This window comes from Peromyscus eremicus, chromosome 2 (genome assembly GCF_949786415.1).
Source record: "Peromyscus eremicus chromosome 2, PerEre_H2_v1, whole genome shotgun sequence".
In the NCBI taxonomy this organism is placed as follows: Eukaryota; Metazoa; Chordata; class Mammalia; order Rodentia; family Cricetidae; genus Peromyscus; species Peromyscus eremicus.
Window position 1 is genome coordinate 157,541,847 of NC_081417.1, and position 24,094 is coordinate 157,565,940.

A 24,094-nucleotide genomic window follows, 5' to 3' on the forward strand; every position below is an offset into this window, starting at 1 on the left:
ATATATTTAGATAGATAGTCTTCAAACACTTCAAAACAACTGAATATTGCATTTAATATGTTTAATAACATAAGGCTTTTCATGACAGTGAGACACATCTGCTCTGGTAGTACCAATCTACTTCAGAGAAGATGATGGACATCAAAGAAACTCTATATGGAGTTTGTTTCCTTTATGGCAAAAGCTAGCCATGTGGGCAAAGAAAGTGCCCTTGCCTCAATAGCTGATAGATACTGTTCAAACTGGACCAGCAGAACACAAAACAGGTGACTGCCAAACTTTGCTAAGACAAGGTAGAACAGTCCTTCAAAATTTCCTGCTTCTCAGAAATGTCTGTCAGATATGCTAGGCCTGTAGGCCAAAGTTGGATGCCCTAGTGTTACAGATGAAACTTGGGTGACTGTCCAGGCAGCCTGATGTCCCTGTTATTAAGTAACATTTCACCCTTCTGGGATCTTTGATAGAGTTGAAGACTACTAAATAGTTACAATTGTTTTCCTTAGTTATGATAAAAGATAAAATATATACAAAACTTTGGACTCACAAAGATAAGATACATGATAGAGTATTTAATTTTGTCAAATACAAATAGGCTGAATATTGTAACTATAATTCTTACTTGATAACTGTTTTGTTATATGTAATTTTACTATGTTAAAGTTAAAACTTTCCTTTTTGATTAGACAAAAAGGGGGAGATGCTATGGGATGATCTTTCTGTATACTGTGAATATGTTTTACTCTCATTGGTTAATAATGAAGCTGTTTGGCCTACGGCAAGGCAGGATAAGGTTAGGCGGAACAATCAAACTGAGGACTGGGATGGAGAAGGGTGGAGTCGGGACAAATAACAGCCAGCTGCCCAAGAAACAAGATGCCAGAGGAACAATAAAGCCACAGGCCACAAGGCAATACACAGATTAATAGAAATGGGTTAATTTAAATGTAAGAGCTAGTTAGCTATAAGCCTGAGCTATCTATCAGTTGAGCATTTTGTAATTAATATAAGCTTTTGTGTGTTTATTTGGGACCAGGCATTCGGGAAAGAAAAACTCTACCTCCATTTACAACAACCTTAATCTAGTTTTTATTGTGAGTTCATTATACCAAGGTAACTTATTATATGACATTTTGTTTGTGTTCTGACAAGTAAAGCTTGCCTGGACATCAGAGGATGGAGCTAGCCACTAGTTAACCACAGAGGCCAGGCTGTTGTGGCACATACCTTTAATCCCAAGACTTTGGAAGAAGAAGCAGGAAGATCAAGAGTTCAAGGCTACCCCGGGCTACAGGAGATTGAACCAGTCTAAAAGAGAAATAGAGCCAGGTGGTGGTGGTGCATGCCTTTTATCGCAGCATTAGAGAAGTGGAGACAGGAATATAAAGTGGGTGGAGAAAGGATCTCAGCCCCACCTCATTCAGTCTGAGGATTCATAGAGGTAAGAAGTTTCTAGTGGCTGCTGCTCTGCTTCTCTTATCTTTTAGTTTTCACCCTCAATATCTGACACCGGGTTTTTATTATTAAGACTAATTAGAATTGTGCTTCAGTAATTTTTATTTCAAAAAGAAATTATTATTAGCCCAATATTCTAGTGAATAAAGTAACATTAAGAAATTCAAAAGAAGCCAGGCAGCGGTGGTGCACACCTTGAATCCCAGCACTCAGGAGGCAGAGCCAGGCAGATCTCTGTGAATTCGAGGCCAGCCTGGTCTACAGAGTGAGATCCAGGACAGGCACCAATGCTACACAGAGAAACTCTGTGGGGGGGGGGGGGGGGAATTTAAAAGATAATCTTTTCCAATGAACTTTTTCATTGGAAAATTTTTTTTATTATTTTATTTACTTTTATTATTTTTTTGAGACAGGACCTCACCATGTTGCCCTGGAATTTCCAAAACTAGGCTGGCTTCCAACTCACCGAGATCCTCCTGCCTCTGCCTCCTCAGTGCTGAGATTAAAGACATATACTACCATGCCTGTGACTGAATTATATTTTCAAAGAATGAACTGTAATTTAAAGAATAAAACAAACAAAAAAAGGCATGTTAAGTGGCACTCACTTACAATCAGGGCACTTGGGAAGTAAAAACAGGAAGATCAGGAATTCAAAGTTATCCTAGACTAGACAGTGAGTTCTAACTTGGGCTACATGAAATCTTGCCTCAAAAAAAAAGCTAACCAGGTGTCTCATTCACTTAAAAAGTAAAGGCAGGAAGATGGAAAAACAGGATTTAAGAGTAGCCTCTACTACACAGGAGTAGAAGGATAGCCTATACTGAATTAGACTATGTTTCCATAAACATACCAAAAAAAAAAAAAAAAAAAAAAAAAAAAGACAAAATGGGGTTGGGGATTTAGCTCACTGGCAGAACGCTTGCCTATCAATCACAAGGCCCTGGGGTTGGTCCTCCGCTCTGGAAAAAAAAAAGAAAGAAAGAAAGAAAGGCATGTGCCAACACATGTAAAAAAGAATAAACATACCACAAAATGAAGTAAATTTCTGTAGTAGAGCCCCAATTAAGATACTACAAATAGGTGCTAGAGAGTCAGCTCAGCAGTTAAGGGCACTGGTGGCTCTTCCCAGCACCCACACGGCAGCTCACAACTGTCTGTGCCTCCTGTTCCAGAGGATCTGACAGACAGACATGCAGACAAAACACTAATACACATAAAAATAAATCATTAAAATTTAATAATTCCTTTTGCTGGGCGGTGGTGGTGCATGCCTTTAATCCCAGCACTCAGGAGGCAGAGGCCGGTGAATCTCTGTGAGTTCGAGGCCAGCCTGGTCTACAGAGTGAGTTCCAGCACAGGCTCCAAAAGCTACACAGAGAAACTCTATCTCAAAAAAACAAACAAACAAACAAAAAATTCTTTTTTATGTAACATTTATGCATTTTTCTATCTAATAACTTCCATAAAGACCAAGCAGGTTTTAAGACCATGGCTATACCTGTAAAATGGCTCCAAATATGTAAGAATTTTTGTGTGAGAGACAGGCAGGCAGGCAGGCAGAGACAGAGGGGTGTGTATGAGTGTGTATGTGAGTGTGTGTGTGTGTGTACTCTTGATCTTTGGTCTTTGGTCATTCTGTGGGATGGTAATGCTGCCTTTTACATCCTAACTCAATGCCAATAGTCAGCCTGCACAGGAATAGTCTCTGACAGATCATAGTTTCAATTTCCAATGTGCCTGAACAGGCTCAGCCAGGCTCCCCAACTGTTTTCTTTTAACTACTATCTAAAATAAACTGATACAATTTTTAGACTTACCAAACATATGTCCTCCTACCTCTGCAACTATGAAACCAAGAATCCTCCTTTGCACTGCTGACATTTTTTTTTTTTTTTTTCTCAGAAATCAAGAAATGCCTCAAGAAACAGTTTGGAGTTGGAGATGTAATTCAGTTGTAGGTAGTGCTGCCTCATATGCACAAAGCCCTGGATTCCATTGCCAGCCTGGGAGTTTGGGAGAGGCGCCCATGGATTGGAGAACAATAATAGTCCCTATGGTTCATGAGCTTTAAATAAACTACTCTAAATGCAAGTTAGAATAGAATTTTTTGAAAGATTCAAAATTTGATTAGTTAATATTAAATCTATCTAGGAAGTTAACTAGCTGTAATGACTAGCCATATTCTATAGATTTTTAGAGGAAGGAGGAAGCAGATATGAAATTCTGCCACTTAAACCCCAACATTCCACTAACATTCTTCTATGATCAAAATAAATGGTAATTATTCCTGAAACTGTCCAGCAGAAAATGAGTTCAGCTTAAAATGATACAAAAGTGGCAAATTTTAAACAAAGGACAACTCAAATTTATTAAGACTTATTTCTGAAATCAGCTTCTCATCACACCTATATACCTGGGTGATAACTCACCTTTGGAGGCAAGAAGGAAGGTCCAATTTTTCTATGTAGAAGCAAATTATCACATGATAAACTGGATTTGAATTTAATATGTTTTCTTTTAAATGACAACACAGAATACAAGTATTGCAGGCTTTCTCCAGGGTTAAACCATGAGTTTGGGGCTGATATTCACTAATCTTTATATAAAATTGCACATTTAAGTCACACCAGTTATATTTTTCATTGAAAACAGTTCAGCTTGAAAAGCCAGTGGATTTGGATTTTTTTAAAAGCATTTTACATTTGCGTGCATGCGTGCGTGCGTGCATGCTGGAAATCTGTACAAGAATAGTATCAAAGATGTAGGAGATCTAGAACCACTCACACTGGGGTGGCAAAGTGAAAATGCCTGAACCGATCATATCTGACTGTGATGAGCAAAAGAAAGGGGACAGGAATAGAGACGACATCTTTGTCCCCTACCGTTTTATTTTTACTAGAAAAGACCTGCACCTTTGCATGTTTAATCAACACATTGCATACATACAGGGAATCCCTGTCTTGGAGGAACTTTCATTCTATTGAGGCAAAGAAGTATTAAAAGTAGTGAGCTACTGTGAATGTAACTGAAGGGAAGGAAGTCAAGTCAAGAAGAAGTGGTATATGTAGCTACGCCAGGGGGGCCTTTGTTGAAGTGGTGAAATGTTAGCAAAAATCTGAAAGAGGTGAAGGAGTTAGTCAAGCAGATTAGAGAGAAAGAACAATTCAGGCTAAAGACAGAGCGTGAGTCCTAAGGTAAAACTTGCCAAGAATGTTCAAGGAACAGTGGAGGAAAGTCAGCGAAGGAGAAATAAGAGCAACCAATGAAACAAATCCCAAAAGATTAGGAGCCAGTGATACACAGAGCACAGGCAAGGGATTAGCTGAAGTCAGAGAGAATAACCTTTTTCAGGCTGGAGAAAAGAAGAGAGGGGGGGGGTTGTCAGAAGAGAAAGGGGGAGACTGAAGGAACCTGTGCCTTTTTTTTCCCTGTGAGATAGTAGATACATTTTCTGCTAAGCAGAGGCAGTGGGAAGTTTAAGCCACTCACTGTGAACATCTTGAGAAGACCAAGCAGACCTGTTTCAGCAAACATCAAAGACAAATGGAAAGACTCCATACTGACAGTAGCATTAATCCCCAGCCCTTTGTGAGGCTTCTCCATGAAAGCAGAGTAAGAACAGAAGGTATAGATAGCAGGAATGACTCAAGCTGGCCTGTGGATAGTAGGCCTTCAGAAGAGTAAAGAATCGAAAACAGCAACGTTGATATTGTATGAAAGGGGCTGGAGCAACGAATCCCAGACGTGACAGTGTGGGAAAAGAAGAGACTAAGAGCCTTGGAGACTGAACACGAAAATACACAAGCAGAGATTACAGGGGTGAGGACTGTAAGTGATCAGGGTTTCAGATTGGACGGCAATCTGAGATCTGAAAGTGATGACATGTTAAAAGATGTGGCACAATACTTAAAAGAACCAAGCCAGGGTTTGAGCAGAAGTGAAGCAATCTGAAGGGAAGGGTGGTCTCTAAGCAAGTCAGCACAATGACAACTAACCTAGATCTAGTGATGGTAGGGAAGTCATTTAGCGTGTTTAAGTTTCTTCATATGAGAAATAGGGACAATAACTGTATCGAGTTGGTATGGTTGCCTATTAATTAAATTAATAAATGTGCTTACAAAAGGGTCTGACAAACAGAAAGTGCTCAGTATGAGTACAATACTTTATCATTATTGGCTGCTACTACTAATGTTTATTTATAGAGCTACTGATATCTGCCAAGACGATGTGAAAAATCCACGAGGCAGAGCCTCAGTTCCGTAGCAGAGTCCCTTGCCCAGCATGTGCAAGGCCCAGGGTACAATCTTTAGCAACACAAAAGTAACAATAAAATAAAATTGGAATGGAAGGGAAAACTAAGCCAAAGGGTACCCAAGTTACCAAAGGGGTAAATGACACAAGACTACATAACTGAATGACAAGCTATGTTGTAAACAACATGAGAGTAAATCTTTAAAATGTAAAATTAAATTTAAAAGTTTTATGGGGTTGGGGATTTAGCTGAGTGGTAGAGCACTTGCCTAACAAGTTCTAGGCTCTAGGTTCAGTCCTCAGCTCCCCCAACCAAAAAAAGTTCTTGTATCCAACAGATATTTTCAGTCTTTTAACTTGAATCACATATGCAGCCACAAACAATCGCAAAATCATTCATACTATACAGCATGAGAAAGAGAAAAAAGGCTGACTGAAAATCACAGAAACTTCTAGAGCATAAGCAGCAGTACACTAACCGCACTAAAATAAAGGAAGTTAGAGTCCAAGTACAAATGGTAGAGCTCACATTCTTTTAGGACAAAGACCTGAATCTATATATGGGCTGGAGTATCTCCTAATGACTAGGAGAACAAATCAGTCACTGAGCTGTTAACCAAAAGAAAAAAAGAAAATCCAAATTCACAAGATTTCCCTATCATAGCCAATCTGTTTAATGTCTTCTATACCAAAATAAAGGTGTATATATTTATTCTCTCTCTTGGGTATCTAAAGACCTCTTTCAAAGGGAACTTTGTGAAACAGGGATGATACACCTTTAACTTCAGGGCACTGTGAAATTCTATCACATCAGTGTATAGAACCACAGGGATATGCTTACTCCTGGGAAAGGCTTATTACCGTGAGTAGCCTGGGAAGGGGTTTAAAAACAAGGCAGCAAAGACTCACTGTTGTCCTTCATTCTGTACACAGAACAAGACCAAAACTAAAAAAGTAGGCTAGAAAGCTTGGGCCTTGGAAACTGTTGGCATACTTTTCTTGGGCAATAATTTATTCCCTGCACAAATTTAGTAGAAAAAAGAAAACTGCATTCATATCTGGTCTTGAAATGGGAAACAGTCTGCCCTATGCCTTAGAAACTGTACTTAATTGGATAAATTCCAGAAAAATATTCAACAGTGAAGATCTATACAGACTTAAGAAATCTTTCCTCACTTCAGATTCACAATCAGATCTGATTTTATCAAATGCTTAAATTATATTTAATCACAGTTCTTTACATATACTTACAACTATTTCCTATTTTTGATACGGAATCATAAAACAGACATTCTGTATTTCTTGAATATTAATGTACTGGAGAAACCACTGACTTCAGGCTAGTGAGACAGCTCAGAAATGAAAGCTCTTCAGGACCCTCTTTTAGTTCCCAGCACCCAGATGGGGACTCACAACACCTGTCGCTCCAGGTCCAGGGGGTCCAAACCCTTGCTGTCCTCGGAGGGCACCAGGCACACACATGGTGCAAGCAAAACACTCATACACATAAAATAAATCAAAACCAAAAAAACTCGTACCTGTTGAAGTTTAAAGAGATTGCTTAATGATAAAAATTATAAAAAAAAATAAAGTGTGTTGAGTTCTCTTACAAAAAAAACACTGAGGGCTGGGGATTTAGCTCAGTGGTAGAGTGCTTGCCTAGCAAGCTCAAGGCCCTGGGTTCGGTCCTCAGCTCTGAAAAAAAAAACAAAAAAACAAAAAAAAAAAACACTGGAACTTGTTTTTAGTAGTTATTCTTAAGTAGACAGAAAAATTAAAATAGAAAAAATTTAAAGAAAGAATTGATGCATTAAAAAAATGGAATATGGGCCAGGCGGTCGTGAATCCCAGCACTCGGGAGGCAGAGCTGGGCAGATTTCTGTGATTTCTAGGCCAGCCTGGTCTACAGAGCGAGATCCAGGACACAGAGAAACTGTCTCGAAAAACCAAAAAAAAAAAAAAAAATGGGAAATGGAGAGTGGGAATATAGCTCAGTAGTAGGTAGCTTGTCTAACATGTCTAAGACCTAGGTTGGATCTCCAGCCCCCACCCATTGCCAAAGACAATATATATATAGTTTAAATTGAAGGGCATAAAGAAGACAGGAGTCATACCATCTCCCCAGGTCCTGTGCATGTTCAAAATATAGGAAAACACATTTACAGGCTCACTCTGAACCCAGTTATTGATCATTTCTAGACGTACTTTAACACCAGTATGAGTAATCTTCATAATCCATCCTCAAACAGCACATTAACAACTTCAATTACTTCATAATCAGTATCAACAAAATTAGAAAAGACTATCACACTTCTCAATGAAAATACAAGCTAAAATTTTGTTATGACTAAGCCAAGAGCACTGCCTGTAAATAAAATATCACCCCATAATATCGCTTTTTAACGGTTTTTCAAACCCAATCACCACTTTCTCTGGGTTAAGACAGGCACATCATGACACAAAGCAGCATGCTCGGTGTTGGCAGAACAGCTGCTTGGAACAGGGAGAGCTACATAAGCAAGAGATCTGTTGACAATCTAATTTAGGCTACCTCTAGATTCCACAACGATGACAACCTGCATCCTCAGAAATACTGCTGCAATCGGTTATCAGAATATTCCAGTTTACTAATCTCGGCAATGTTGAGGTACTATGCAAATCTATCCACGTAATGAAATATGCTGAGAGTCTCCAACATGGTAAAGTGGCCTTCACAGAGGAAAGGCATCAACAGGCCTTCGAGAGCCAAAGCAGCAATGGATATCGGTGATAAGTACAGCATCACAGAATTTCATCCCAACAAGAATGGAATCTTCAAGCCAGTTTACCCTGAAGGCCCGTATAGCAATTCACAAGAGAGAAAAGGTGATCTGGGAGCTCAATTTTGCTTTTATAGTCGGCGAGGGTTTGCGTTGCATGAACAATGACTGGCTTGCTCCGAGCGGCCTCCCAACCCCCACAACTTGGCTTCTGGTGCGGCTAGTCACCCTGAAAGCTGCCAGGGCTGTCACTCGGTGCCTTCCAGCAACCGGACTTGGCTCCTAAACGATTTGTCAGATCATCCTCCCAATATGGCTGCCAGAGTAATCCTGGTCGGCTCAACGTCGAGCCCACACCAGCCTTCCTCCCTGCTGGCCAGCATCCAACGAGCCCCCTCCCTTTGCATCCTTCCTCGGTCTAGCCCTTGAGCCCTCCGCGCCATCGGATGCCCTTTCCTACCTTCATCGGGCACAGGGGCATTGCCACATTCCCAGTCAGAACCCTGATGCCAATCACAATGGGGGTGAGAGGAAAGAAGGGGAGAAAGACCAGCTGGCTTCAAGGCGGGCAGGGCCGGCTCCCCCAGAGCTGCAATGTGCGCAGATACGGCGGGACAGCGACGGCTCTGCGGGCCCGCGGACAGAGCGGGGCCTGGCAGCCCGGGGGAAGCGGAGAGCCGGTGCAGGGCACTGCGGGGGACCGGCAGGCCGCTGGACGAGGGCCCGGGGCTCGCGGCCGGCCGGCCAGGGCTCTCCACCGAGGGCGAGGCTCCTCACCGCTGACCCCGCAGCCCGCCCGGCCGCGCCGCTTCCTCGCTTCGCCCAACCCCCTCCCCAGGCCCGACCCCAGCCCGAAGTCTGTCCTGCGGGAACGGCCCCCTTCGCCGGCGCCGCGGCACCACCGCCCACCGTCTCTCAGCCGCCCCACCTCCGCCGCCTCACCTCAGCCGCGCTGCGGACCGACGGGCGAGCCGGCCGAGTCAGAAGACGCCGCGGCGCGCAGGGGCGCGGGAGGCCGGGCACCGACGCACCTCAGCGCGAGCAGCGGCCGCCGGGAGCCGCAGGGCGCCGCTCCGCAACCCCATCACGCGGCCGCCCAACTCTGCATCGAGGATTGGCGGGAGGCCGGGGCGCGGCGGTGGATGCGGCGAAGGAGCAGAGAGAAGCTCGGACCCGAGCTGTCTCCTCCCAGGACCACTGCCGTCTGACTACACCGCGTCGCAGCTCGCCAAACTCCGCCCGAAGCCGCCGGCGCGGGACACCGCCCCGAGCTAGGGCGCCGCGCGTCACTCCGGCCCGCCCAGCAACCGAGACCGACGCGCAAGATGACCAATCGAGATGAAGATCTTGGGAAGTTCGACCAATAGTAAGGCGAGTCCGTCAGAGGGGGCGGGAGATGCTGGCGGAGCGACGGAGACACTCGAGCGCCCCCTGCTGGTCCAGGAGCCGATGCGGGTGCGGGCGTGTCGGGTGGGCGAAGCCGGTGCCCAGAGTTCCCTCCCGGGTGACCCTCAAAGGGTGTTAGTGGGGAGAGGCCGCGCCTGTGTGGCCGGATGACCCGCTTCGTAAAGGGACAAAAGGTTGCCTGAGTGACAGGGCAGGACTGGACGGTCCAGTTGCCATCCGAGAGCTGGGATTATGTGGGAGCGGCCGAGTGTGGAGTCATTGTCCGTTTGGAAAACAGCTCACACGGCGATGCCGCCGAACCCGGCGCGGTGGGAAGGGAACCACGCACAGGCATGAGTGTATCCAGCAGAAAGCTTCCTGGCCTATTCTTGTTGAACCCCAGCACAACACCTCCCACACGCCACCTTGGGAGAAAAGGAGGAATGAGTAATGGGAGAGCATGACTTAGTGGGCATTCAGCGTCTCCTTGGGAGACGGCGTGCTGGTGTGAGCAGAGGAACAAAACGCTTTGTATCGCGCCCAGTGAATGGACTGAGCGGCCTGTGAGAGATGGCCCTGAAGGGGGTTACCAGAACTCATGAGAACACAAAAGCTCTACGAGCCGTGTGTTTTTAAAAAATCAAATTTGGGTTCAGCTCAAAGGAAAAGGCCCACAGCTGTTCATGAGTAGCTCAATTCAGTACTTAGTAGAAAATATCACAACGACAACCTGCCAATCACACTGCCTTTGAAGGCTGAATAACGTCTTTCGGATTTACTAGCAGAAATTGAAAGTAAGATAAGATTTTTTTCTTTCTCATCCCTGACTTTAATACAGTATTTTTGGGTAGAAAAAGGCCTACACACTAAAACATGAAAATTAACCTTCTACACTAATGATTCTGAAAAATCACCATGCCACTGAAGTAGACTTCCCAGTTATTCTACGTTTATTGGACATTTCTCATTGTATTCATTTGTTTTGTTTTGTCGTCTCGCTTTGTAGTTCTGACTCTCCTAGAACTCACTATGTAGACAAGGCTGGCCTCCAACCCACAGAGATCTGTCTGCCTCTACTTCCCAACTGCTGAGATTAAAGACATCCCCCACAACAAATTAGAAAAGCCTGGGCTACATAGAGAAACCCTGTCTTCAACAAACAGGGCCAGTCAAGATGGATTTGTGGGTAAAGGTGCCTCTGATGAAGCCTAATAATCCAAATTCCATCTCTAGAATCCATGTAAAAGAGGAAGGAGAGAACCTACTCAACACATGGATACACACTTCACACACCACACCATAATAATAAATTAAAATTTTAACAGACAAAAATATTAATAAAATAAATAAAACAAGAAGTTGACCTGAAAGTGTAGCTAAATTGTGGAGCACTTGTTTAGCATATGGGAGGCCCTGAGTTCAGTCCCTAGAATGAGGAAGAGGAAGAGATGAATCATCAAGTATAGAGAAACGTTAATGGGTTTGCACAGGAGCACGAGGTTCTGATGTGCTCTTGCACAGTAGGATGTCCATAGGTAACAATAACACACTGCGCACTTCAGAAAACGAGGAGAAAAAGCTTCAAAAGTTTTCAGTATAAAGAAGCAATGTTTGAGGAGGGGCTGGAGAGATGGCTCAGCAGTGAAGAGGGCTTCCTGCTCTTGAAGAGGACCTGAGTTCAGTTCCCACTAGCTGCATTTGGGCAACTCACAGTCACCTATAACTTTAGCTCCATGGGGATCTGACATCTCTGGCCTCCAAGGGCACCTGCACTCAGATGCACATTCCAACACATAGATACACACATAGATATAATGTTTTAAATTAAAAAATAAATCTTTTCAAAATGTTTGAAATAAATATGCTAAACCTGAATTAAACATTATTCAATGTGTATGTGTCCAAATACAATGTGGCATCCTTATTAATACATACGATTTTAATATCTTCATACATCATAAAGCTTTTTTAAGCAAATAAGAAGCTATGAAGAAAAGCCTGCTTGAGCCAGGAATGGTGGGCATGTCTATAATTCCAGCGCTCAACAGACAGAGGTAGGAGAATCTCTGCAAATTGGGAGCCAGCCTATACTATAAATGGAATAAGCTAGCCAGGGGTACATAGTGAGACCCTATCCCAAAAACAAAGCAACCAATAAAAAAAAAAAAAAAAAAAAAAGGCTGCTTTAGCTGGAATAAGCAGAATCAGAGAAAGAGAGGTAATTTCAAAATCCTAGAGTCAGGGAAATATGCTACCTCTGAGCATAGACCCATGCCTTAGCTTCCTGAAGGCCAAGACAAGACAGAAAGTGCAATGGTGTAAAAAACAGCTCTATCAAGTCATCGGAGACACCCACTTAACCCAAGTGCGGAGCTCCGAGTATACACACCCCTAGATGGTAGTGACTATGGTTTGAACACTCAATTGAGCTCACACTAAGAAGAATCTCAGTGGAGGTATGGGGCAGCAAAAATGGAACCATCAACAGAGGCAGACAAGGCTGCTTTGTGCAAGCTTTGGACCCTCTGACGAATGAAGCATTCTGTAGTCACTTAATTGCTCAGTTAACAGATTTTTTGGTAAAAGATCCTCTCCAAAATCACAAACTACTGTGAGAGCAAATGCACCATGGTCTGATGGGGCTACCCCTGGAATGCAAGGAAATAAAAGTACAAAGAAAGTGAGAGAAAAAAGTCCTTGGCCCATAGTTAGAGAGACTCTGTAACATTACAGATCAGGGCTCTGTCGTGTTGACACAGGACATACACGAGAATCGGAACAGAGGAGTCAGATCCACACAAGCTGTGGAAGACAACATGACAGCACCAGGAGTCCAAGTCAGTCGCTGGGCCAACGTCACCTTTTCCATGATACTGAAGGATGCTGGTATCATCACGACAGACTGTGACGTAGCAGGGCATGGTGCTGCAGACTCACTCTGGAGGCTGAGCAAGAAGGACCAGGCATTCAAGGCCATCCTTGAGTTTTAGGGCAACATAAGCTGCATGAGATTCCATCTCAAAGAGCAATAGCAAAAAATGTGGAAAACGTGATTTTTTTTTCTTTATACCATATAAAATAGAAATTCACATGGGTTAAAAACTTAAATAAGGGGCTGGAGAGATGGCTCAGAGGTTAAGAGCACTGCTTGCTCTTCCAAAGGTCCTGAGTTCAATTCCCAGCAACCACATGGTGGCTCACAACCATCTGTAATGAGATCTGGTGCCCTCTTCTGGCTTGCAGGGATATGTGCAAGTTCTGTATACATAATAAATAAATCTTAAAAAAAAAAAAAAAAAAAAAAAACTTAAATAAAAATGCAGCATAGGCGCACGCCTTTAATCCCAGCACTCAGGAGGCAGAGGCAGGTGGATCTCTGTGAGTTCAAGGCCAGCCTGGTCTACAGAGCGAGATCCAGGAAAGGCGCAAAGCTACACAGAGAAACCCTGTCTTGAAAAACAAAACAAAACAAAAAAATGCAGCATAGTGGCTCAGGCCTTTAACTCCAGCACTCTGGGAGGCAGAGGCAGACAGAGAGAGCTCTGTGAGTTCTCTACATAGTGAGTTCCAGGATAACCAGAGCTACATAGAGAGCTAACCTTGTCTTGAAACAAACAAACAAACAAACAAAACCTAAATAAAAAAGTAACAAAAAGATTAAAAACCTAAATTAGAAAAGGCAAAGCTTTAAGTGTTTTACAAAGTGTCTTTATGACTTTGAAATAAAATATCTTGAGACCAAAGGCACTGACTGCAGACGACTGGTGAATTCTTCTTCAATAAAAACACATTCGCACAACAAAAGATAAGCAGAACTGCAAGCCAGCGTCAGCCTGTAATTCCAGACTGTAGAGTTCAAGGTTGCCCCTGGCTACATAATTAGTTCCAGGTCAACCTGGGAGACAGGAAAAGTAAAAAGGAAGGGAGGGAGGGAGACAGGAGAGGAGAGAAGAGGAGGGGAGGGGAGGGGAAAGGGGGGGAAGGGGAGGGGGGGGAGGAGGAACGTCATATTGTTTAGGATATCTGCATCAAGTAGAAAAATACACAGGAAAGCCTAAGTCACCAAATTCAAGATGGGGTTACCCCAGGAGAGAGAAGAAAAACACCATAGAAAGCTGCACCTTTGAGATAGAGATAGAGATAGAGGAGAGAGAGAGAGAGAGAGAGAGAGAGAGAGAGAGGGAGAGGGAGAGAGAGGGAGAGAATAAGCAGGTAAAGTACTTACCACACAAGCATAAAAATCAGAGTTTGATTTATATGTGGTAGCTCATATATAATTCCAGATCTTGGAAAGGAGAGACAGGATACTCCCAAAGCAAGCTAGCTAGGTTCTTAGTGACTAAGGTAGAGAGCATAAAGGGAGATCCTTGACCTCAGTCTTTGTCCTCCAAAGGCACGTGCCCACACATGTGTGAACACATACACACATGCACATATCACACACACACACACACACACACACACACACACACACACACACACACTTAAAAAAAAAAAGACGGGGGGGCTGGAGAGATGGCTCAGGGGTTAAGAGCACTGACTGCTCTTCCAGAGGTCCCGAGTTCAATTCCCAGCAACCACATGGTGGCTCACAACCATCTGTAATGAGATCTGGCGCCCTCTTCTGGCCTGCAGTCATACATGCTGTATACACAATAAATAAATAAATCTTAAAAAAAAAAAAAAAAAAGACACGCCGGGCAGTGGTGGTGCACACCTTTAATCCCAGCACTCAGGAGGCAGAGGCAGGTGGATCTCTGTGAGTTTGAGGCCAGCCTGGTCTACAGAGCAATCCAGGAAAGGCGCAAAGCTACACAGAGAAACCCTGTCTCGAAAAACAAAAAACAAAAAACAAACAAAAAAAGATACATGAGCTGGCTAGATGGCTAGGTAGGTAAAGGTGGACGACATGAGTTTGATCCCCATCCCCAGGCCCACATGGTGGAAGGAGAGAACTGTCTCCCATAAATTGTCTTCTGACCGCCACAGAAACACAGCACCTGCTCCCTCAGTAAACACATAAATGTAATTTTAAAACATTACATGAAGGCCAAGCACAGAGTTCATGCCTTTAAACCCAGCACTGAGAAGGCCGAGGAAGAGCTCTGTGAGTTCAAGGTCAGCCAGAGCTACACAGTAAGACTCTGTCTCATAAAAAAAAAAATAAAATAAAAAAGTTTTGTTTTGTTTTTTTAAGTGGGGCTGGAGAAATGGCTCAGTGGTTAAGAACACTTGCTGCTCTGGAAGAGGACTGGGGTTCAGTCTCAGTACCCACAAGGTGATTCATAACCATCTGTAACTCCAGTTCCAGGAGATCTGATACTTTCTTCTGCCCTCCGTGAACCACCAGGCATATCTGTGGTGCAATTACACACATGTAGGCACTTACACATGGAAATAAATAATTACATACATGTAGGCACTCACACATAGAATATAAATAAATAAGTAAACCTTTTAATGAAACAATCCTCCCAAGAAAAAAAATTGGTTTCTTGTTTTTGTTTTGTTTTGTTTTAGGTACATGGGTGAATTCAGTACATAGTCCTTGAACTTTTACTATTTTTTTTGTTGTTGTTGTTGTTGTTTTTGTTTTTCGAGACAGGATTTCTCTGTGTAGCTTTGGAGCCTGACTTGGATCTCGCTCTGTAGACCAGGCTGGCTTCAAACTCACAGAGATCTGCCTGGCTCTGACTCCCTGAGTGCTGAGATTAAAGGCGTGCGCCACCACCGCCCGGCAAACTTTTATTATTTAAAAAAAAAAAAAAAATAGTTCTTGGGGGCTGGAGAGTGTAGATGTAACCAACCTTCTTATTAAATAAGAAACACAGAACCAATGCAAAGAAGAAAGCCAAGAGGTCAGAGCTAAGAGCTAAAACCTTACCCTTCCTCCTGCAGTGGTCCTACCTCTCCGAACCAGAACCACCCCTGTGTTAAAGTCTTTATATAGAGTTCCTGTCCTGCCTTCTCATTGGTTGTAAACCCAACCACATGACTGCCTCCTCATGGCCTGCCTGTATAGGCCTCCAGCTTTTCCATGATTGGTATTAAGATTAAAGGCATGTGTATCCAATAATGGCTGTATCCCTGAACACACAGAGACTTACCCAGCTCTGCCTACCAAGTGCTGGGATTACAAGAGTATGCCACCACTGCCCTGCTTTCCTATGGCTTGCTAATAGCTCTGACCCCCCCGGCAACTTTATTTATTAACATACAAATAACATTTTAATACAAATAAAATATCACCATAGGAGAGATGGCTCAGCAATTAAGAGCACTAGCTGCTCTTCCAGAGGACCTGAGTTCAATTCCCAGCACCTACATGGAAGCTCACAGCTGTCTGTAACTCCAGTTCCAGGGGATCTGACACCTTCACACCAACGCACATACAATAAAGTTAAATAAATTATTTTTAAAAGATAGTTCTTGGGTTGGAGGACATAGCTCAGTGGTGGAGCATTTGCCTAGAGAGTGTGAGGCTCTGGGTTAATAAAAACACCACAATAACTTATGAACTATATTTGTCCAGGAGCATCTGAGCTGTGATACCACACTAATCCTCTGAAGATTAGGACAGCCACTGGATCAGAGTGCTTGGGGACCATGGCAGCTGGGCCAAGCCTGAGAGTCGACGTGGGCAGGACACAGATGCCATCGCCCTCCTCTGACCTAGCTTTAAAGCACACTAGGCTGCCAGCCTATATTGTAAAAGTCTCCACATCTTGATCAAACATTTGGTAAAATGTGCTGGACATCCCCATCCCTTCCTGATTTGTGGAAAGGACACAGAGGTCCTTGCTAGGGCCACAAAAAGATCTGAGAGTTGACTGAAACAGGGGCCATGGAATTTCAGCTGTGGCGTGGCTGTGAGCTGCTTTTATTCCAAATTGCCATGAGCTGACACTGTTACTGACAAAACCATTTGAAAAGCCTATTTTTATGTTGGGGAGGAAAGATTCTCAGACCTCTGCTAGCTATCTAGGCGCCCGAGAGAAAGTGTTCTCCAGTCACTTTAACAAAGGTCAGGTAACACATGTTCACTCTTGGATCATGTTGCATACTTATAAATAGGAACTAATATTTTTGGACCTAGGGAACTAGAAATCTCTACCCTGTTAAGTCCTCAAACTTTATTTTCCTATACGAAGTCTTTATAACTATTATCTAATAACTATATATACACGTTTACAGATTGCAGTAAACTCTGTATTAAATTATGAGAAGCTTCTGAGCATCCGCCCCATTTTTCCAGTGAGTATTTTAACAACAGAATGTAATTTGGTTTGACTCATTAATATTAACATATGGTGACACCACACATGCCAAGGTTATTTGGAACCAGAAAATCAAAACCTGAACTAACCAGAACCAGTTAGTCTACTCTCAGAAAATGAATGATGCACATAGCAAGCTTCCAGTGTGGGACTGCTTCTATGGTTTTTGTAATTGTATTTATTATTGGTGGTGGTGATGTGTGTGTGTGTGTGTGTGTGTGTGTGTGTGTGTGTGTGTGTGTGTTGCATGTGGACATCAGAGGACCACTCTTGAAAGCTGGTTCTCTCCTTCCATCATGCTGAGGCAGGATCTCTTGGTTCTGTTGTGTGCTGTGTATGTGAAGCTTGCTGGCCCACAAACTTTGGCGTGATTCTACTGTCTCATTTCTCTCTCGCTATAGACGTGCCGGGGTTACTGATGCAGGCCATTGAGTGAGATTTTGTTTGTGGGTTTTGGGATTCAAGTTCAGGCTGTCAGGCCTCACCCACTGAGCCATTTCACCATCTGCTCTTTCCAGTTGTCTTTTTTCCCTCCTTCCCTCTGTTCCTCCCTCCCTCTCTTCCTCCCTTCCTGCCTCACTTCCTACACAGAGTCTTACTGTGTATCCCTGGCTTCCTAGAACTCAGTACCCACTAGGTAGACCAGGCTGGCTATTAAAGGTGGTGAGCTTGGGTTTTTCCTAAGACAGGGTCTTGCTATGGAGCCCAGGCTAGCCTAGATCTCACTATGGAGTTGAAACTGGCCTGGAACTCTCAACAGAAGGCAATTTTGTTTGTTTGTTTGTTTTTGACTTTTTGAGACAGGGTTTCTCTGTGTAGCCCTGGCTGTCCTGCAACTCACTCTATAGACCAAACTGGCTAGTCTATAGAGATCTGCCTGCCTCTGCTGGGATTAAAGGTGTGCACCACCACCGCCCAGCAAAGGTTTATTTACTTGTGTATTCTATGTATATGAGTGTTCTATTGCCAGAAGAGGGTGTCAGATCTCATTACAGATGGTTGTGAGTCACCATGTGGTTGTTGGAATTTGAACTCAGGACCTCTGGAAGAGCAACCAGTGCTCTTAACCACTTAGCCATCTCTCCAGCCCAAAAATATTTTTAAAATATATTAATTTTAAAATGTTATTATTATAATTGTGAAGGGGAAGGTGAAAGGTAGACATGTGATGTGTGTATGAGGGTGGGAGATGGTTCTCTCCTTCCACTATGGGTACCAGGAATGGAACTCAGTTTATCAGGCTCACACAACAAACATTTTTACCATCTGAACCATTTCATTTGGCCCTACATGTTTTTCTTGTTGTTTGTTTCTTTTCCATTTACGAGACAAAGTCTCCTGTAGACCAGACTGGTGCCAGACATTCTGTGAAGCTGAGGATGACTGCAAATTCTGATCCTCCTGTCTCTGTCTCCCAAATGCTGTAACTACAGGCGTGAGCCACTATGCCCGGTTGTTTTAGGTGGTGCTAGAGTGGCACACAAGACTCAGTGCATGTGAGGAAGGCACTGTTCCATGTAGGAGGGTGACTCTGAACTGCTGAACTTCCTGCCTCCACTTCCCAAGTGCTCGGATTACAAGGAGGTGCCGCCACGACCAGTTTATGTGGTACTCAGAATGGAACACAGGGCCTCCTGCGAGCAAGGCACACACTTTACAAGCCCAGCTACACCCCCATTTGGTAGAATCCAGAAAGAAGAAAAGAACATGTCAAAATAGTTGTTATAAACACCCCCACACCCCCACACACACACTCACCAGAGATCCTCAAGCATGCACCCAGTGTCTATGTCTTCTTTACATTTTTACTTAGGGCTAGAGATGGCTCAACAGCCAAGAGTGCTAGGTTAGACCCATCCTCGGGCCTGATGGTGCTGGGCATGTAATGCATATCTTTAGTCCCAGCACTCAGAGGCAGGCAGACTGCTGTGAGTGTGAGGCCAGCCTGGTCTACATAGTGATTCCAGGCTTGTCAGGGCTACATAGTAAGTTCCAGGACAGCTTGGAACATGAGATACCTGTCTTAAAAAATAAACAAAATAAAAGCAAATGGAGCTGGAGAGATAGCTCAGCAGTTAATAGCACTGGCTGCTCTTCCAGAGGACCTGAGTTCAATTCCCAGCACCCATATGGCAGCTCACAACTGTCTGTAACTCCAGGTCCAGGGGACCTGACACCCATGGAAAACACCAATGCACATTAAATGAATAAAATACAAGCAAATTATAATAACAACAAAAAAACCCACCAACACCCCAGCAGTGGTGGTGGATGTCTTTAGTCCCAGCACTTGGGAGGCAGAGGCAAGTGGATCTCTGAGTTCGAGGCCAACCTGGTCTACAAAGTGAGTTCTAGGACAGCAAGGGTTAAACATAGAAACCCTGTCTTGAACAACAAAAACAAAAACAAAAACCCACCAACAAAAGAAACCCATTTATTTGAAACAAGGTCACACAGTAGTATCTCAGGGTGATCTTAAACACAGGGCTCAGTGTCTGTTTATCAGCATTTCAACACCTCTTCTCCCCCTCCCTCCCTCTCTCCCTCCCTCCCTCCCTCCCTCTATCTTTCTCTGTGTCTCTGTCTCCCTCTCTCTCTCTGTCTCTCTGTCTCTCTCTGTGTCTCTGTCTCCCCCCCACCGCTCTCTCTACTCCACTACAAAGACCAGTCCCAGCCAGCCTGAAATTTTAGTTAGAGAAGTTAGAAGGAAATTGAAGATGAGAGAGTTTAATATTAGGGAAGCTAGAATTATTATAAAGATTTACCTTAATTTTTAAAAATTTTATGTATATGTCAAACCTGAATGTATGTGTGTGTGTACCATGTTCATGGAGTGCCCACAAAGACCAGAGCGGGGAATCAGAACCCTTGGGACTATTGTTACAGACAGATATAATCCGTCATATGACTGCTTGGAATCAAACCCAGGTCCTCTGGAAGAGCAACCAGTGCTTTTAACCACGCAGCCATCTCTCCAGCCCCAACAGAGATTGACATTTTAAAAAGCATATACAGGGAGCTGGGGTGGTGGCTTCAAAGAGAATGGCTCCCATAGGGAGTGGCACTATTAAGAGGTGTGACTTTGGCAGAGTAGGTGGAGCCTTGTTGGAGGAAGTGTCTCTGTGGGGGCGGGCTTTGAGGTCTCCTATGCTCAAGCTTTGACCAGTATATACAGGCTCCTACTGCTGCCTGCAGATCAAAATGTAGAGCTCTCAGCTCCTTCTCTAGCACCATGTCTACCTGCAGACCGCCATGTCCCGTCATGATGATAATGGACTGAACCTCTGAACTGTAAATTAAATTCAATGTTTTCTTTATAAGAGCTGCCATGATCGTGGTGTCTCTTCACAGCAATAGAAACCCTAAGACATGGGGATGTAGCTCAGCGGCTGATGGAGAGCTTGCCTGGCATTCACAAAGCCTAGGTTAATTCCCAACATGGAACAAAAGGGACACGGGAAGGCAGAGGCAGGAGGATCAGAGTTGAAGGTGACCCTGAGTGACTTAAAGGGTAATGAAGAGTCAAAAGCACATAGAAGGCCTCAAAAACAGCGTCTGGTGGCATGCAGGTCCAGATGACTTTCCTTATCTCAAAATCGAAATTAATGCAGAACATGAATGTCTGGTGCTGGCTAAAATAGTTAATATCATGCTGCAGATGGGAAAAATAGTTAATATCATGCTACAGATGGAAACACAGTTATAAAAAAGTTTATTTCAAAAACCTGTTGAGTAAAGGGCAGAAGTGATACCTTTAAGAAAGTAAGAGTCTATGGCTGGTGAGATGGCTCTGTGGGGTAAAAGCACCTGTCACCAAGCCTAGTGACCTATCCATGGGACCCCACCTGGTGGAGGAGGGAAGTAACACACACACACACACACACACACACACACACACACACACACACACTAGTGCACTAGAGTGTGTACTAAATCAATAGGTAAAAAGATAAAACATAATTAAAGAGGCTAGTCCTCTAGATGACCTTGAAGAGAGAAAATGTTTGGCTTCCTGGGTCATATTTTCTGATGACCCTAAAGGCAATAGCAAAATCTAATGGTGACAGTTTCTCCCTTTTCTTTCAATGCCATGCAGTGAGTTCAAGGTGAATCTAAGACAGTAACATGACCCTGTCTCAGAAAAGGGAGGGAGAAAGGGAGGAAGGAGAGAAAGAAAGAATCAAGACCCAAACTCTAGGGCTGGAGAAGAGATGGTTCAGTGGTTAAGAGGACCCAAGTTCGGTGTCTAGCACCCATGCTGGGTGCTATACCTATGTTGGGTATACCTATACCCATGCTGGGTGCTATACCTATGTTGGGTAGATAGACCTATACCCATGCTGGGTGCTATACCTATGTTGGGTAGATAGACCTATACCCATGCTGGGTGCTATTACCTGTAATTGCAGCTCCAGGGGATCCAATGGCCACCCTCTTCTGGCCTCCAGGGACACCAGCACATAAGTGGCACTCACTCACACAGACATATACACATACACAAATAAAAATAATTTTTAAAAAAGAAAAAATCTTTGATGCTTTGGTAAAGACTAAATGAATGTTTGTTGTTTGTTTGTTTTTGTTTTTGAAACAGAATCTTACTCTGTAGCCTTGGCTGGCCTGGAATTTACTATGTAGACCAACTTGGCCTTGAACTCAGAGATCTGCTTGCATGTTCCTGATTTCCAGTGATTTATTCAGGATTTCTTCTAATCAGCTATTGGCTCTCACATGCACCGTCAGCCTCTATAATCAGTGAGTCTTTCGATTTTCGTTGGTCCCGACTGGGCATCTCTCATCTCAGCCAGATAAGAACGCTCTGAATAGATTCCCCTCTTCTGAATTGTAGTGTGTGCATTATTTTTCCCTAACAGGCATTTTTACTAATTAGGAACAACCTTGTATCAATTAACTTCACTCTTAAAGCCATGATTTGGGAACGAAATTGTTGTTTACTGGGCTTGTTGTGCCAGTGACAGATGGCCCTGGAACACGTGGGCAAGAGGCTGGGACTGAAATGGGCTCCCTGCGGCACTAGAGGGAGTTCAGCCACCAGCAGGGAGCCCTGCGACACCAGAACGGGGGCATGGTCTGTGGATACAGCTCAATAGTAAAGTGCTTGCCTAACCTGTACAAGACCCTGGGTTCAAATCCCAGCACAGGTATATATGGGTGACAGAGGGAGAGAGAGAGAGACAGAGACAGAGACACAGAGAGAGACACGGAGAGAGACACAGAGAGAGACACACAGAGAGAGAGAGAGAGATAAACAGACAGAGACAGAGAGAGGGAGACACACAGACAGAGACACACAGAGAGAGAGAGACAGACAGACAGACAGACAAAGGGAGGGAGGGAGCCAGGGGGGAGGGAAGAAGAGGAGATTCCTGCGCTCAGAGCACAATGCTTCTTGCTAAATCGCTGCAATATCCTAAGTGACCGGCTTCTCCACCAGTCCCAGGTTCCCAGCCTGAGGAGACGACAGTCCCGACAACTCCAGTCACTTAGTCCTCCAGCTCCAACATGGCTCCTGGGAACGGAATTTTATTCCTTTTGTCAAATTTACATTTTTATTTATTTTGTGTTTGCATGTGTGTGGGCACACATACGTCATAGCCTGTGTGTGAGAAGCAAAGGACACCTTCCACCATGTAGGGCCCTGGGGATTTCACCAGCTTGTCACGTTCGGGGACAGGCACTTCTACCCACTGAGCCATCTCACTGGCCCTAAAATGTTGTTTCTCTCACCAGGCTCTTTACATAAGTATATAACATGTGTCAAGAGAAAGCGTCTGCTGGCTGAGGGAGAGGCATCTGGCCTGGGCTCCACTAGTCATCTCCATCACCATGACAGAGGACCTGAGATGGTCGCATTACAAAGTTCACGGTCTCAGAGATTTCAGCCCATGGCCACTGAGTCCTGCTAAGCTTCTCACTCTATGCCAGGCCCGGCTCAGTCCCCATAACCACACATCCAAACACAAAGGTACCTGAGAAACTGCATTGACTCTCCTGGTTGCCAAGAAAGTTAACCAATGGGGAAGTTGGGATGTAGGGTTGAATTCAACCTAATCTACAAATACAACTAGATTTATTTCAACACAGGGTCTCACTGTGTAGTCCAGGCTGGTCTGGAACTCACAATGCTTTGCTTTTCAGCAGCTCACCCCATGGTGGGAGGGAGTGTCCAGGGACACTGGTTACTTCATGGCTGTCGAGGGAGGCAGGGATATATAGTATTGGAATTTGTAAATATCACTTTTTTTTTTTTTTTTTTTTGGTTTTTCGAGACAGGGTTTCTCTGTGTAGCTTTGCGCCTTTCCTGGAACTCACTTGGTAGTCCAGGCTGGCCTCGAACTCACAGAGATCCACCTGGCTCTGCCTCCCAAGTGCTGGGATTAAAGGCGTGTGCCACCACCGCCCGGCCTGTAAATATCACTTTATGAGAAAATTTTTTATGTGGAAAAACCTTTGAGACATGAGAAAATTAGGGCTTTGGGATCAGAGATCCTCTGGAACTATCGAGTAGACCCTAAGTGCAATCGAGGGATCCTCAGAAGAAATAGGTGAAGCAGGTTGGACCACACACACAGATGTGAAGACAGACCTTGCAAGCAAAGGCTACAGAGATGAGGCCACAAAGGGATACCAGCAGCCACGGGAGCTGGAAGAGTCAAGGAACAGACTTCTCTGAAGCTTGGGGAGGCAGTGTCACCCCGAAATACCTTCGTTCCAACCCAGTCATGCTGATTTGGGCCTTCTGGTGTGAACTGTCACAGAAGAGCTGGTGAACGCACCTGCCCTTTCGAGCCTGACACCCTGAGCTGGATCCTTGGAATTTACATGGCAGAAGCAGAGAACTGACTCCCAAAAGTTGTCCTCTGGCATCCACGTGTGCACCATGACACATGCATGCGCACACACACACAGGTACACACACACAAACAGAACTACAAAAGAATAAAC

The 24,094-nt window shown here is 44.2% G+C and overlaps 1 protein-coding gene across 6 annotated transcripts in view; it reads right to left on the reverse strand.

Moving 5' to 3' along the window:
- Nucleotides 1-10,065, reverse strand: part of Kif1b (kinesin family member 1B) — a 138,420-nt gene extending 128,355 nt beyond the window's left edge. The window contains exon 1 of one of the 6 annotated variants that reach the window (XM_059255389.1): nt 9,408-9,738. The gene's annotated coding sequence lies outside the window, so the exon portion shown is untranslated. Of the gene's footprint in view, nt 1-9,407 lie in introns of all 6 variants that reach the window. The other 5 variants (XM_059255390.1, XM_059255391.1, XM_059255392.1 and 2 more) reach the window with 5 other exon arrangements.
- Nucleotides 10,066-24,094: the final 14,029 nt, after the last annotated feature.